We start from the raw sequence: 15,500 nt of genomic DNA on the forward strand, positions 1-15,500 counted from the left end.
TTCCCCTTCAAACAACAGTGACTGTGTAAGGAGAAGTCTAAGCTTCTACTTGATGTTATTTTGCTACTTTTTATCAATTTGACAGCTGTACATTTGGAATCTGTTCAAATTCTATTTATAGCCAAACCACGTGAACAAAAGGGTCTGAACATCTGTGTCTTCACCTCTCTAGCGTACTCTGTGTTTGTAGATTGCCTTACATAGCCCAGAACACATGAGTACGTTCAATTGCCACAGTTCTTCCACGATGTTTGCACTCTTTCTAAAATTAGATATGAGGATGAGACAACAGTTTTTTTATAGTTTTATATTTGGTTAAGGATAAAAATAATATGCATTAATTATAGTTTATTCTCATGGAACTGACCCCCTGTACAAAAAAAAAAAAAATGACATACGTTGACATACCTCCTCCCAGTAAGGGAGCCAAGAAACAACAACAACAACAACAACAACAACAACACACACACATACACACAGGTGGGAGATGTACCTTAGCTGACCAACATGCATGAGGCTCTGGGGTCTATCCATAACACTGCTTAGATCAGATGTGGTAGCACATGCTTTAAAGCCAGCAGTTGGGAAATAGAGGCAGAAGGATCAAGAGTTCAAGTTCATCTTCAGCCATGTGGAAAGGTTGAGGCTACCCTGGGCTACCCTGGACTACAGGAGACCCTGTCCTAACAATCAGGCAACCATGTATCATCGCCATACTGAAGTCTCAGTAATTTCTTGATATCATCCAATTCCTAAACAGTGTTAACATTTTCCTGGTTATGCCATTGTCTTTCTCCTCCCTCCCCTTTGTTGCTGTGGCTTTGGGGCAGTGTCTCATGGACCCCAGCCTCTTAAACTCACTGAGTAACAGAGGATGACCTCGAGCTCTTGATCATCCTACCTCTACTGTTTGAGTGCTGGAATTACAGGAGAGCATCATCACATTTTATTTATTTATTTATTTATTTATTTATTTCTGAAATAACATTTTAACCTGTAGTGCAAGCAGGCTTACAACTCACTGTGTAGCTCAAGATGGACTCAAACTCTAGGTGATCCTCTTGCCTCAGTCTTCTAAGTGCTAGGACTACAGGTGTGAGCTACCATTCATGACTGAAAAGCAGTTTGGTTGACTCAAAATCTAATGAAACTCCATACATTGTGTTCAGCTGTCAGGTCTGATGAATCTACTTTAATCACAGCAATAGTCCTTTTTTTCTGCCTCAAGTGCTGGGATTACAAGTGTGCACCGCTCCCCTGGTTTAGGGGTGCTGGGGATCAAACACTTGCATGTTGTAAAAGCACTCTACCAACGGGGATGTTTCCAGCCCTATAGTACTTTCTGTCTTGTCGGGTTTTTTGTTTGTTTGTTTTTGTTTTTCCAGATAGGGTCTCATTATGCCACAAAAGCTGGCCAGCAATTTGCTATGTAGACCAGGTTATCATCTGCCACTTAATGAGTGTGAGGCTACCCTGGACTACATGAGACCCTGTCTCAACAAAACATACCTGCAACTGTGTATCATCACCACACTGAAGTAATCTTTCTGTTTTTATCTCCCAAGTGTTGGCGATTCGAATTTATGTGTATCTGTCTTATTTGTAATTAACAAAGGTCATTTTGCTCTAGAATTTTCCCTGCCCTTAGTTTTCAAATGATACGTTTTAGTAACTTAAGAAAGTAAAGAAATTAATTAAGAAAGTAAAGATAGCAGTTTAGATGCAAATGATGTCTACAAAAAATTTGGCTAATTGTGAAAGTGAAATGTTTAATACTGTAAGACCACTGTCTGTGATGGTTTGTACATGCTTGGCCTAGGGAGTGGCACAATTCTAAGTTATGGCTTTGTTGGGAAAGGTGTGGCCTTGGAGTAGGTGTGTCATGGTGGGCGTGGGCTTTAATACCATCATCCTAGCTTCTTGGAAGCCAGTATTCTGCTAGCAGCCTTCAGATGAAGATGTAGAACTCTTAGCTCCTCCTTCACCATGCCTGCCTGGATGCTGCCATGTTCCCACCTTGATGATAATGGACTGAACCTCTGAACCTATAAGCCAGCCCCAATTAAATGTTGTCCTTATAAGAGTTGCCTTGGTCATGGTGTCTGCTCACAGCAGTAAATAATGCGGTACCCATGGAGTTTGTGATCTCTAGAAAGGAGCTGACATTCAGAAGTTAAGTTTTGAGCTGGGGATGGTGGCCCACACTTGTAATTTCAGCACTTGGGGTGCTGGAGGCAAGAGTATAATATTAGGAGGCCAAGGTCATCGTCAGTCACAGTGAGTTTGAAGACATCCTGAGTTACATGAGATTAGTCTCAAAAAACAAAACACAGCATAGCACAACACAACACAACAAAACAAAACACAAAACAGGACCTGGAGAGGTGGCTCATCAGTTAAGAGTGGTTACTGCTCTTGAAAGAGGTTCAGTTCCCAGCATCAGCACCAGGTGACCCACAAACTACCCGTGACTCTAGGCCCAGGAGATAGCCAACTCTCTGACCTCCAAGGGCACCTGCACGCACATGGTGGACACAAACTCAAACAGACACACATATAGTCACATGAAAACAAAACGATGAGAGACCAAAGAAGAGAACAAAGGCAGGGTGGAGTTTTAAATAGGGCGGTTGTTAACCACTGCCTCCTTCCAGAAAGGATTCCGTGAGACAGTGCACGAGACAGTGCCCGTGAGAGTTACAGGCAAAGGTAGGTCTCCCATAGAGACTGACTGAAAGCAGAGAGGGAAGACGATCAGTCAGCAGAGCCCAGAGCGGAAGGATGAACCGTGAAGCCACACAGTCAAGCCTTTATTGGAACGTAAAGTTTTCTTTCTCAGGCCAGTGAGATGCTGCAGTGGGTCACGGTGCTTGGCCTTGGTTCGATCCCTGGGACCCACCTGTTGGCAGGAGAGACCTACTCCTCCAAATTGTCCCTGGATCTCCACACGTGCGCAGTATCATCTCCCCCCAACCCCATGCAAATGGACAAAATTAAATACAAGTTGTCTTTCTCTACCTTGCCACCCCTGGGGAATGGGTTAGAAGACCTGATGGAAGGCAGCTAGGTAGGGCTTGTCACTAGGAAACATGGACAGATGGCTGCTCCCTGGTAATTTTGCAAGCTTGCATGGTACCTTCACTCTCCGACAAGAGCATAAATGAAATGAGCTCTGAAACTCTTGTAGTGGACAGAGTCCAGGCCCCGTGCTAGCCCTGCTTTTATTTCAGAACAAAGGTAGACTAACTTACAGATTTTAATAATTGCGTGTGACTAGGGTGAAGCTAGCCCTCATGAAAATGACAGCTTATTAAGTTGAAAAAATTATATTTGAAATGGCTTATAAAATTGAGACTACTCAGGAAGCTAGTATGTTTTTATAAATACAGAGTAGGTAAAACTGACTGAAATAGTATATTTAATCACAGACTAGAATATAAGTACTATGTACATTTTAATTTGTATTAAGGATAGAGAGGCTAGGAGCATGGCTCAATTAGTAGGATGCTTGCATCATACACACAACGCCTTGAACATGATTGTCAACCCTGAATAAACCAACTGTATTTGGTGATACATGTCAATAGTCTTAGCTCTCTGAAAAAAAAAATATAGGCATGAGGATCTCAAGGTCCTCCTTTCTTGTAAATTGAATATGAGGCCTTTCTGGGCTACCTGAGATGACTGCCTCAAAAGATCAATATCAAAGCGAGTCAAACAAAAAGGGAAAAAATAAAAGTCATTTGGATATGCTGCAGAAAAATTACAGATCTGTTGTTTTTTTTTTTTTAACAATGAATTAAGAAGTAGGCAAAGTTTGGAAAACTCTATGTGAAATACAGAAAAAACAAGAAGGGCTTTGATTAGAAGAAGGAGGAGGAAGAAGAGGAAGAGGAGGAGGAGGAAGAGGAGGAGGAATAATGTGGGGTTGGAGAGATGACTCAGAAGAGGAGGAGAAGGGGAGAAGGAAGAAGAATAGAAGGAAGAAAAGAAGGAGGAAGAAGAGGAGGAGGAGGAAGATGAGGAAGAGGAGGAAGAGGCTGGAGAGATGGCTCAGCAATTAAGAACACTGGCTGCTCTTCCAGAGGGTCTGGGTTTGAATTCTAGCATCTAAATGGTAGCACACAACTATCTGTAACTCTAGTTCCAGATAATCCAATCCTCTCTCTTGGCTTCCATAGGCACAGCACACATGTGGTGCACAGATACACATACATAAAATGAAAATAAAATCTAAAAAAATCTTCAGGGTGCCTGGTATGATGGTACATACCTTTGATCTAAGCACTTGGGAGGCAGAGGCTGGTGGATGGATCTCTGTGGATTTGAGGCCAGACTAGTCTACAAAGTGAGTTGCAGACAGTCAAAAAAAATGCCAAGTATAATTTCTCAGTGCTAGAGATAATCACACCTTTGGAAATATAGGAGCTACAATATTTGTATGTTTTTCTTGAAATATCCCAATTTTAATCATATTTGCATTAAACAAACTGCTTTTTTATATGCCACCTGGGAACTGAAAGAAAACACATTTGCAACTAGGAATGTCTATGCCATCTACGTAATAATCTGAGGAAAATGTATTCTCATTTGTTTTGTTCATTTGAAATGGAGTCTGACTCTGCAGCCTTGGCTGGCCTGGCACTTGTTCTGTTCTGTGGGCTAGGTTAATCTTGAACTTTAGGTGACCCTCCTGAATCTGCATCCAGAGAGCTGGGGTGAGAGACAGGAGCAACCACTTTTGGTTTCTTCTTCATTTTAGAATTCGAGTTTAGGATGTTTCATGAGTTGAACTAAAAATCTGGAGTCAATTCTTGCATCTAGAGCCTTGATTTCTAGCTATTTTTAGGTAAGCTTAAAACTCATAGCACCTAATTTTGAAAAGCAATGTGGGTGGAAAGAGTAGGCAGGGCTTTTCAATAGGACTTAATTGTCCCGAAGCTGTGAATGCATAATTATGTAATTTATTATGATGGATTTTCATTTTTAGACTCCTATGGTAGGAATCATTAATGCTTATGTGGGAATCATGTAATTCTGATTTGTATGGCTTTATATCATCAGTTCCTAAATATATACTAATTACCGACTGTACAAATAAATCGGCTCCACTGGTACCCTGTGCAAATTTAAAATAAGAATGTCATTATGAAGGAAAACACTTAAAATGTTGGAGTAGCACAGTCACTTCAGAAGAGAACACCTAGAGAATATTAATGTAATTTTGCCTTACATGGATGAGAAAGAAACCGAGTGGCTACGTATAGCATTTTCATTTTTTAAGGCAAATGCCAGATAGAAAAAAAAATTCAGATAGCACAAATGCAAACTAGTTGGATGAGGTCCGTTTGACAATAGATAGGAAAGGGAATCTGGTTAGATATATTTTTCATATCAAGCATTCTTTTAATGTAATTTTATTCTTTCGAAATTGTTGTTAAGCTAATTTTAAAAATATTATGGTTTTATATAGTGAATGCTTTTTAGAGTTTTACAGAGTTTTAGAGTTTTATATTGGGGGTGGGAATTAGGTTTATTGATATGTTATTTGCTTAGTGAGTATGAAGCTTTGGGTTCAGTCGATCTTCAGCATCGTTATAAAGTGCCTGTAATAGCAGCTCTCTCCAGAGACTAGAGGGTAAGAAGTTCAAGGTCTCTCTCTCTCTCAACAGCATGGTGAGTTTAAGGCCAGCCTGAATACCTAAGACTGCCTGCCTGTCAGTCTGTCTGTCTGTCTACCTACCTACCTCTGTAGGCATATTGTTATTGTGCATTGTGTAAGGATTATCCTTGTATTATTCAAATGCTGATTTCTGTGCCCCCATCTCCGGCCATAAAACATTGCTTCCCAATTATCCCCTGATTGGTCAATAAAGAAGCTGATCAGCCAATGACTGAGTAGGGGTGAGAATAGGGCTGGACTTCCTCCCAACCAGGGGAGGGTGGGAAGCAGAGAAATGAAGTAAGGATTCACCGTGGGGAGAGAGTCCAGGAGACACCTCGAGAAAACACTTGAAGCCTAGAGAGCCAGATCAGCACTAGAATGCAAGTATCCTTGGGGTTTTTGACTGAGAGGTAGGCAGATTAGTTTAGAGGATTAAAATAGAGTAATACTGCTCAGTTGTTGCGCCCTTAAAGCTTATTAAGTAAATATAACGATCCACTCTCAATTATTTGGGAGCTAGCTGGACTAATAGGAAAAACTGCAGCCAACATTTATAAACAGCCACTAGCATGTCTATATCTACATCTATACCTGTATCATCTATATCTAAATCTATAAAGCTGGGTATGGGCTGTGGTAGCACACACAGAGAGAGGTAGGTGGCTCTCTATGAGTTCAAAGACAGTTCAGTCTAAATAGATAGAGTTCCAGGCCAGCCAAGGTGGCTACGCAATAAGACCCTATCTCAAAATACTTAAAAAAAAAAAAAAAAAAAGACTATTGTAAATTTTAAAAAATATTTATTTTTATTTATATAAATGAATGGTCTGTCTGTAAGTAACTATGGCTGCCATGCATGTCTGGCATCCTCAGAGGCCAGAAAAGGGTGCTAAATCTCCTGGGACAGGATTTACAGACAGCTGTGAACCATCACTTCAGTGTTAGGAATGAGAAGTGGGTCCTTTGGAAGAACATCTAGTGCTCTTAACCACTGAGCCATTTCTCCAACCCCAACATTTAAAACACCTGTCACTTATAACACTCTTTATTCCCAATTCTCAGGCCTGTCATTCTTTCATTTGGATTTTTTTTTTTTTTAACTCAAAAAGCAAATTTCTTCCGGTCTTCCTTTAATGTCCACATTTGCAACTTTGCTCCAAATTCTGCTTTTGCTTTTTTGAAAATACTTTTTTATTTTTTAATTTTTGCAATATTAGGCTTTTTGTCTTGTTTTCAGTGGAAGCTAGGGCTTGGCCACTCTACTCTTAGTCAAGTGGCCTACTACTGAGCTTTATTTCCTCCCTCCCCCTTCCTCTCCTCCTCCCTCTCCCCCTCCCCCTCCTTCTCTTTTTTCTTCTTCTGAAACAGGTTTTAACTAAGTTCCCAGGCTAACTTTGAACTCACTGTGTAGCCCATGAGGGCTGTGATGGTTTGTATATGCTCAGCCCAGGGAGTGGACTGTTAGAAAGTGTGGTCCTGTTGGAGTAGGTGTGGTCTTGTTGGAGTAGGTGTGTCACTGTGGATGTGAGCTTTAATATCCTAGTCCTAGCTGCCTGCAAGTCAGTATCCTGCTAGCAGCCTTCAGATGAAGATGTAGAACTCTCAGCTCCTCCTGCACCATGCCTGCCTGGATGCTGCCATGTTCCCACCTTGATGATAATAGACTGAACATCTGAACCTGTAAAGCCAGCCCCAATTAAATGTCCTTATGAGAGTTGCCTTGGTCATGGTGTCTGTTCACAGCAGTAAAGCCCTAAAACAAAGGCCTTGACTTTATAATCCTCCTGCCTCTATCTCTCAAGTCACTGGGATTATAGACCTCTGCCATCACACCTAGCTTGCCTCATTCTTGCAAGAGCTTTTCAACGTGGGCCTTAGACTTACAGCTGTCAGGTTTTTGTTTGTGAGAGGTGTCACTATAATCACACGCTGGCCCCAAACTGAATATGTAGCCCAGGCTGGTTTTCACTTTGCAAATCCTCCTGCCCCTGTACCTCTTTCACTGAATCCTGGGATAGGAGGCGTGCTTCACAACACCCACTCAGTCAATTCTTTTGGCCAGTTGAGCACATCCCACAGTCTTCTGGTTCCTGTTGCTGCTGCTGAAATGTATTCTTTCCTCTGCCACTTTAAAGGCTTTCCCTTTGGTTTTGGTATTCTGCAGCTTCACCGTGGTGGATCTAAGTGCTGATTTATTGTTCTTCAAATTGCTTGGGATTTGGAGAGCTTCCTAAGTCTGTGGGTTGGAGTCTATCATCAGTTCTGAAAAGTTCTCAACCATTATCTTGTCAAAAATTGCTTCTACTTATTGTCTTTTTGCTTTTCTTCCAAAGCCATAATTAGATTTATTTTAAATCTTGCAATGTCTTTAATTGTCACTTAGATTCTCTGTCATACATATTTCATACACAAAGGAAGTCTTTTTGTTTTTAATTTAAAATAAAAAACCTTTTCTTCACCCATGTATGTATGTATGTATGTATGTGTGCATGATGTATGTCTGTGTGCCCATGTATATGTGTGTGTGTGTGTAGATGTATGCAAGTGACTGCAGGTGCCCTCAGAAGCCAGAGGTGATGGATCCCTTGGAGCTGAAGTCACAGGTGATTGGTATTCACCCAATGTAAATGGTAGGAACTGAATTCAGGTCCTTTGCAAGAAGAATCCACACTCTGAAATTTGTATCTTCTGTCCTCCAGCATGTATTTCAGCTGTGCCAAATAGATTATTGCACCTCTTCATTGACTTTCAAAATATTATTTACATCTTACTCACTTTAGTTCTACGTAGCAGACTTTGGAGATCGCTCAGTTGATGAAGTGCTTGTCACACTAAGCATGAGGACTTGAATTCAGTCTCCAGGACCCCCATTTTAAAAATGCTCAATTATAATCCCAATGTTGGAGAATCAGATACAGACAGATCCCTGGGACTCAACGGCCAGACAGTTCAGACAACTTCTTGAGCCTCAGGTCATTGCGAGACACTATCTCAAAACACATGTATGTGCATATGTAGTATATACACACATACAGGAAAAATTTTTCTTTCCTAAATATCATCACTCATTACAGTTTATTGTTTTCTTTGCATAATGTTTTTTTTTTTTTTTTTTTTTTTTTTTTTGAGTCAGGGTCTCACTGTTTAGCCCTGGCTAGCCTGGAACTCTCTATGTAGACAAGGCTGGTCTCAAAATCAGAGATCTGCTTGCCTCTGTGTTCTGAGTACTGTGATTAAAGATGCATACCACCATGCCCAGCCTTCATGCTTGTCTTTTATTCATATGTTAGTACTGTTATTTTACAGTTTATCCTCCATAAATCCAATAACTTAGCGCCCCACCCCCCCCTTTTTTTTGTTTTTTTGGTTTTTTGTTTTTTTTGTTTTTTTTTTTTTTTTTTTTTTTATACAGGGTTTTTCTGTATAGCCCTGGCTGTCCTGGAACTCACCAGGTTGGCTTTGAACTCAGAAATCCGCCTGTCTCTGCCTCCCAAGTGCTGGGATTAAAGGCATGAGCCGCCACCACTGCCTGGCTACTTAGGCCCTTCTTAATATTATTGTCTTATATTAGAATGACTTCTCACTAGTGGTCTCTTTTAGTTAGGGTTTCTATCGCACCAATGACATCTTGACCAAAGCAACTTGGGGAGGAAAGAGTTTATTCGGCTTACACATCTATATCACAGGTCATTAGCAAAGGAAATCAGGGTAGGAACTCAACAGGGCAAAAACCTGGGGGCAGGAGCTGATGCAGAAGCCATGGAAGGGTGCTGGTTATTGGCTTGTTCATCATGATTTGCTCAGCCTGCTTTCTTTTTTCTTTTTTTTTAATTGGTTATTTTATTTATTTACATTTCAAATGATAAACTCCTTCCTAGTTTCCCCTCTGAAAGCCCCCTATCTCCTCCCCTCCTTCCTGCTTCTATGAGGGAGCTCCTCCACCCACCAACTCCTGCTTCCCTGCCCTGGCATTCCTCTACACTGGGGTATGGAGGCCTCCACAGAACCAAGGGCCTCCCCTCCCATTGATGGCTGGTTGGTTGATTTTGTTGTACTTCCTATGGGGTTGCAAACCTCTTCATCTCCTTCAGTCCTTGCCCTAACTCCTCCATTGGGGACTCTATGCTCAGTCTGATGATTGGCTGTGAACATCCACATCTGTATTGGTCAGCCTGCTTTCTTATAGAACAAAGAACCTCCAGCACAGGGATTGCCCGGGCCCTCCCACACATAAGGAGAGCAACAATACCAACCAACCAGAGCTTCCAGAGTCTAAACCACCAGTCTGGGGGCACATAGGGAGGGACCCAAGGCACCAGCTGTATATGTAGGGGAGGATGGCCTTTGTTGGGCATAGGTGGGAGAGAAGATCCTTGGTCCCATGAAGGCTGGATGCCCCAGTGTGAGGGAATTCAAGGGTGGGGAGGTGGGAGTGGGGGGTTGGCTGGGGACACAACCTCATAGAAGTAGGAGGAGGGGGGATGGAATAGGGGGTTTCTGAGGGTTGTGGGGAAAGGGGATAACATCTGAAATGTAAATAAAATATCCAATAAAGAAGAAACAATTTTAAAAAAGAAGAAGAAGAAGAAGAAAGAAAATGCCCTTCAGGCCTGCCGATAGCCTGGTCTTATTGAGGCATTTTCTCCGCAGTCGAGTCTCCCTCCTCTGTGGTAACTCTGGCTTCCGTCGAGCTGACATTAAGCTAGTAGCACAGCTTCCTACTTATTTTATACTTACTACTTTTAAAATATAAGCAGGTAATTTTTTTCTCAGAGTTTTACTGATATTATCTTTTAAGGCTTCAGATGAGGTTAGATTCCTTCAGAGAGGATTGCTGTTTGCTTTGCAGGTGCCTGAGAACTCCATCAGTCAAAATCAATAATTATTAGCTTAAGCTTCTCTGGGATTATCCGGGTACTTGGGTGAAAACTGGACTGTGGCTCTAAATTCTCAGCGGTGACTCTGCCTCCCTGCTGTCTGCTCGGTGCGAAGGTTTAAGGTTATTTACTGATTTTCTTATTTGTAGGCTCCAGAGGAGAAGAGCATTGGCAAAGACAGGCTTATTTTTAACACATCTTCACAGCGACTAATCCTTGGTTCTGCAGCTTCGGCGTTTATCTCCCATAAGGCCGTGTGGGAAGCAAAGCTCATTTTTAGGTCGGATTGAAATACAGAGGAAATTAAGGGGTCATAGAAAGGGAAAGAGCTGCTTACCCAGCAATCCGAGTGTCTTGCCAAGAATTTCTCAACTGCTTGCAAAGGACTATAATCGCTTTTCCGAGAAAAATCTCACAAAGATTCTGAACCATGTTTATAAGCAAAAAATTGTCTTCATTTCCAAATGACCCATGAATGAATGGTAAGTATTCCTTTGAACTATTCTTGACCTGTGTTTTCATTTTATAGCTTTGTATAGTGAACCTCATAGCCCCACTTAAAATCTTCCTTACTTTTAAAGCTGTTTAGATAAAGTCCACCAAAATATTCAATATTTTCAATATTTCCAACAATGTAAACTGAAAGGTCACCAAAATCACATAGTGGGTTTGTTTTGTTGTGTAAGAGAGTTGCCCTTTACAGTTCAAGCTATCCTAGGACTCACTATGTAGCACAGGCTGGTCACAAGCTTTAAATCCTCCTGCCTCAGCTTTTCAAGTGCTGTGACTACAGGTAAGCATCAGCATGCCTGGCTTTGTAGCTACTGTTGTCCCCTGCTGGAGAAGCTCACCCTGCCATGGGCACACAAGCCTATCCTGTTTCTTTTGTTTGTTTCTGTTTTCTTGTGACATGGTCCTGGTAGCCCCACACTAGCCTTGAGCTGTTTGTGTAGATGAGGCTGGTCTTGAACTCCTGACCCTCCTGAGTCAGGCTAGCATTACAGGCATATGATACCATACCTGGAGAGACTACCTTCTAAACATAGGTTTTAGATGAGTGTTTACAATCTGGCTGAGTAGTCTGTAGATTGTTTTATATCATTAAATAGATGCCTAAATAGTGTTATTCTATAGTGCACTTAGCCTTGAAGTCACAAACATGTGGACTCCCTTTAGACGGTTTGCTTATGTCTTAAAATCTCTGTATTTGCAACAACCACTCCTGTGGTTTTACTCTTGCTTCATGTCAGTAGCTGTGTCTCCAAATAGGTGGGTGAGCTTGAGTTCTTCACTCTCCCTCCTCTTCCCCAAATCCATCCCCTAGTCTCCTCCCCAGCCTTCTAGCAGACTACCTGTTGTGGCCTCTCCTCAGTTCTGCCCCAGTTCCCGGAGTCTAAGCAGATCCTAGTGGGACACCTTGATTTCTTCCCTCCCATGGATCCCCTCAGTCCCCTATTCTCATTTCTAAGTGTCAACTTCAATACCTTTTAATATCTGACAAAACAGACTCAAGCCAGAACTAATCAGAAGAGACAGGGAAGGACATGACATGGTCACCAAGAGGACATTGCAATTTTAACATCTATGCACCAAACACAAGGGCAAACAAGTTCATAAAACAAACACTAAAATCTTCAATCACAAAAGCGTAAATCACATACTGACCCTCACACATCGATAGTAGGAGACTTCAATATCCCATTATCACTGACAGACAGGCCACCCAGACAAAACGTAAACAGAAACCCTGGAGCTAACTGACGTTATAAACCGAATACACGTAACCGATATTTACAGAACATTTCACCCAAACACAACATAATTTATTTTCTTCTTAGTACCTCATGGAACTTTCTCTAAAATGTATCACATACTTGGACACAAAGCAAATCTCAACAGATACAAGAAAATTAAAATAACACCCTGCATTCTAGCTGACCACCACAGATGAAAGCTAAATATAACAACAGAAACAACAGGAAGCTTACAAAGTCATGGAAACTTTACACCTCTCTACTGAATGAAAACTGGATCAAGATGGAAATAAAGAAATTAAAGACTTTTTAGAATTGAATGAAATTGAATGTACAACATACCCAAACCTTTTGGGGCACAATGAAGGCAGTTCTAAGAGGCAAGTTTATAACCCTAAGTGTTTACATAAAAAAAAAAAAAAAATTGAAGAGGCAGCATTCTGAGAACACACATGAACAATAAGAACACACATGAAAGCTCTAGAACAAATAGAAGAAATCACACAATTAAAGAGTAGGTGGCAAGAAATCAAACTCAAGGCTAAAATCAATAAAATAGAAACAAAATAAATCACAAAATATCAATGAAGCAAAGAGTTGGTTCTTTAAGAAAATCAATAAGATCAACAAATCCTTATTCAAACTAATGAACAGACACAGAGAAAAATATCCAAATTAACAAAACCAGAAACAAGAAAGAGGGACATGACAACAGACACCAAGGAAACCCAGGGAATCATAAGGACATACTTTTAAAAACTGTACTTCACCACATTGGAAAATATAAACAAAATGAATAATTTTCTCAATAGATACCACTTACTAAAGTTAAATTAAGACCAGATAAGCAATTTAAACAAACTTATAACTGCTAGTGAAACAGAAGCAGTTATTAAATGTCTCCCAACCAAAAAAAAAAAAAAAAGCACAGATCCAGATGGTTTTATTCCAAAATTCTACCAGACTTTATGCTAATACCAGACTTAATGCTAATACTTTGCAAATTATTCTACAAAATAGAAACAGAAGCAACATTGCCCAATTCATTTTATGAGCTACCCTGATACCTAAATGACATAAAGGCCTAGCAAAGAAAAAGAATTACAGACCAATTTTCCTTATAATTATAGATGCAAAAATAATAAACTACTTGCAAATTGAATTGAAGAACAAATCAAAAAGATCATCCACCATGATCAAATCAGCTTCATTGCAGAGATTGCAGGGATCATTCAATATACATAAATCAATAAATGTAATCCACCATATGAACCATCTGAAAGGAAAAAAAAAAAACCATGTGACTGTCTCATTAGATGCAGAAAGGGCTTTGACAAAATCTAACATCCCTTCATGATAAAATACCTGAAGAGATTAGGGATACAAGGGACATACCTTAACATTAATAAATGCAGTTTACAGCAGGCCCTTAGCCAACATTAATTTAAATGGAGAGAAACTCAAAGCAATACCTCTAAAATCAGGAACAAGACGATGCTGTTAACTCTCCTTATCTATTCCATATAGTACTTGAAGTCTTAGCTAGAGCAATAAGACAACTGAAGGAGATCAAGGGGACACACATTGGAAAGGAAAAAGTCAAGGTATTATTTGCAGATGATGAGATAGTCTACAGAAGCCAGTCTAAACATTCCACTGGGAAACTCCCATGGCTGACAAGCACTTTCAATAAAGTAGCTGGATACAAAATTAACAACAACAACAAAAAAATCAGCAGTCCTATATACAAATGACTAACAAACTGAGAAACAAATTGGGGAAACAAACATCTTTTATAATAGCCTTAGATAATAAAAATATTTTGGGATAACTCTAACCAAGCAAGTAAATGACTTGTATGATAAAAACTTAAAGCCACTGAAGAAGCTATCAGAAGATGGAAAGCTCTTCCATGATCATTGATCAGTAGGATGAATATAGAGAAATTGGCCATGCTACCAAAAGCAATACACAGATTAGATGCAATTGCTGTCAACATTCCAAAAACAATTCTTCACAGATCTTGAAAGGACAATCTTCAGCTTCATGTGGAAACAGAAAACAACAACAACAACAACAACATCCTAGGATAGATAAAACAACCCTCAATAACAAAAGAACTGCTATATCACCATCCAAATTTCAAGTTGTATTACAGAGCCACAGTAAAAAAAAAAAAAGTATGTTATTGGTACAACAAAATTGATATGTTGTTGATCAACGGAACTGAATTGAAGACCCAGACACAAATCTACCTATGGACACCTGAGTTTTGATAAGGAAGCCAGAAATATACTCTGGAGGAAAGGTAACATCTTTAACAAATGGTGCTGGTCAAATTGGTTGGCTGTGTGTAGAAGAATCTAAATAGATCCATACTTATCAATTTGCACAAAACTCAACTCCAAATGGATCAAAGACTTCAATGTAAAACCAGATACATTGAACATGATAGACGAGAATGTGTGGGAACAGCCCTAAATTAAGATCAACGATTAATAAAAGGACCCTCATGAAACTAGAAAGCTTCTGTAAGACAAAGGGCAGCATTGTTTGGACAAAAGCAGCAGCCTATAGAATGGAAAAAGATTTTTGCCAACTATACATCTGATAAAGGACTTATATCCAAATATATAAAGACCTCAAAAAAGTAGGTATCAAGAAAACAAACGACCTAGTTAAAAACAGGGTACAGATCTAAACAGAGAATTCTCAAAAGAGGAAACTCCAATAGCTGAGAAATGCTTTAAATTTTCAACACCCTTAGTAATCAGGGAAATGCAAATCAAACCTACTTTGAGATTTCATCTTACACCAGTCAAAATGACTAAAATCAATAAAACAAGTGGCAGCTCTTGCTGGTGAGGATGTGGAGCACGGGGAACAGGCATCCACTGCTGGTGGGAGTGCAAATTGGCAAATACTCTTATGGATATCAGTGTGGCTGTTCCTCAGGAAGATGAATCAATCTACTTCAAGACCAGCTATACTATTCTTGGGCACATACAGAAAAGATGCTTCATCCCACCTCAGAGACACTTGCTCAGCCATACTCATTACCTCTCTATTCAGAACATTCAGAAATTGAAAGCAAACTTAGATGTTCCTCAATAGAAGGACGGATCGAGAAAATGTACATGTACACAATAGAGCATGACTCAGCTGTTAAAAAATATGAAATTATGAAAATTTCAGGTAAATGGA

Source organism: Arvicanthis niloticus, chromosome 22 (genome assembly GCF_011762505.2).
Source record: "Arvicanthis niloticus isolate mArvNil1 chromosome 22, mArvNil1.pat.X, whole genome shotgun sequence".
Lineage (NCBI taxonomy): Eukaryota > Metazoa > Chordata > Mammalia > Rodentia > Muridae > Arvicanthis > Arvicanthis niloticus.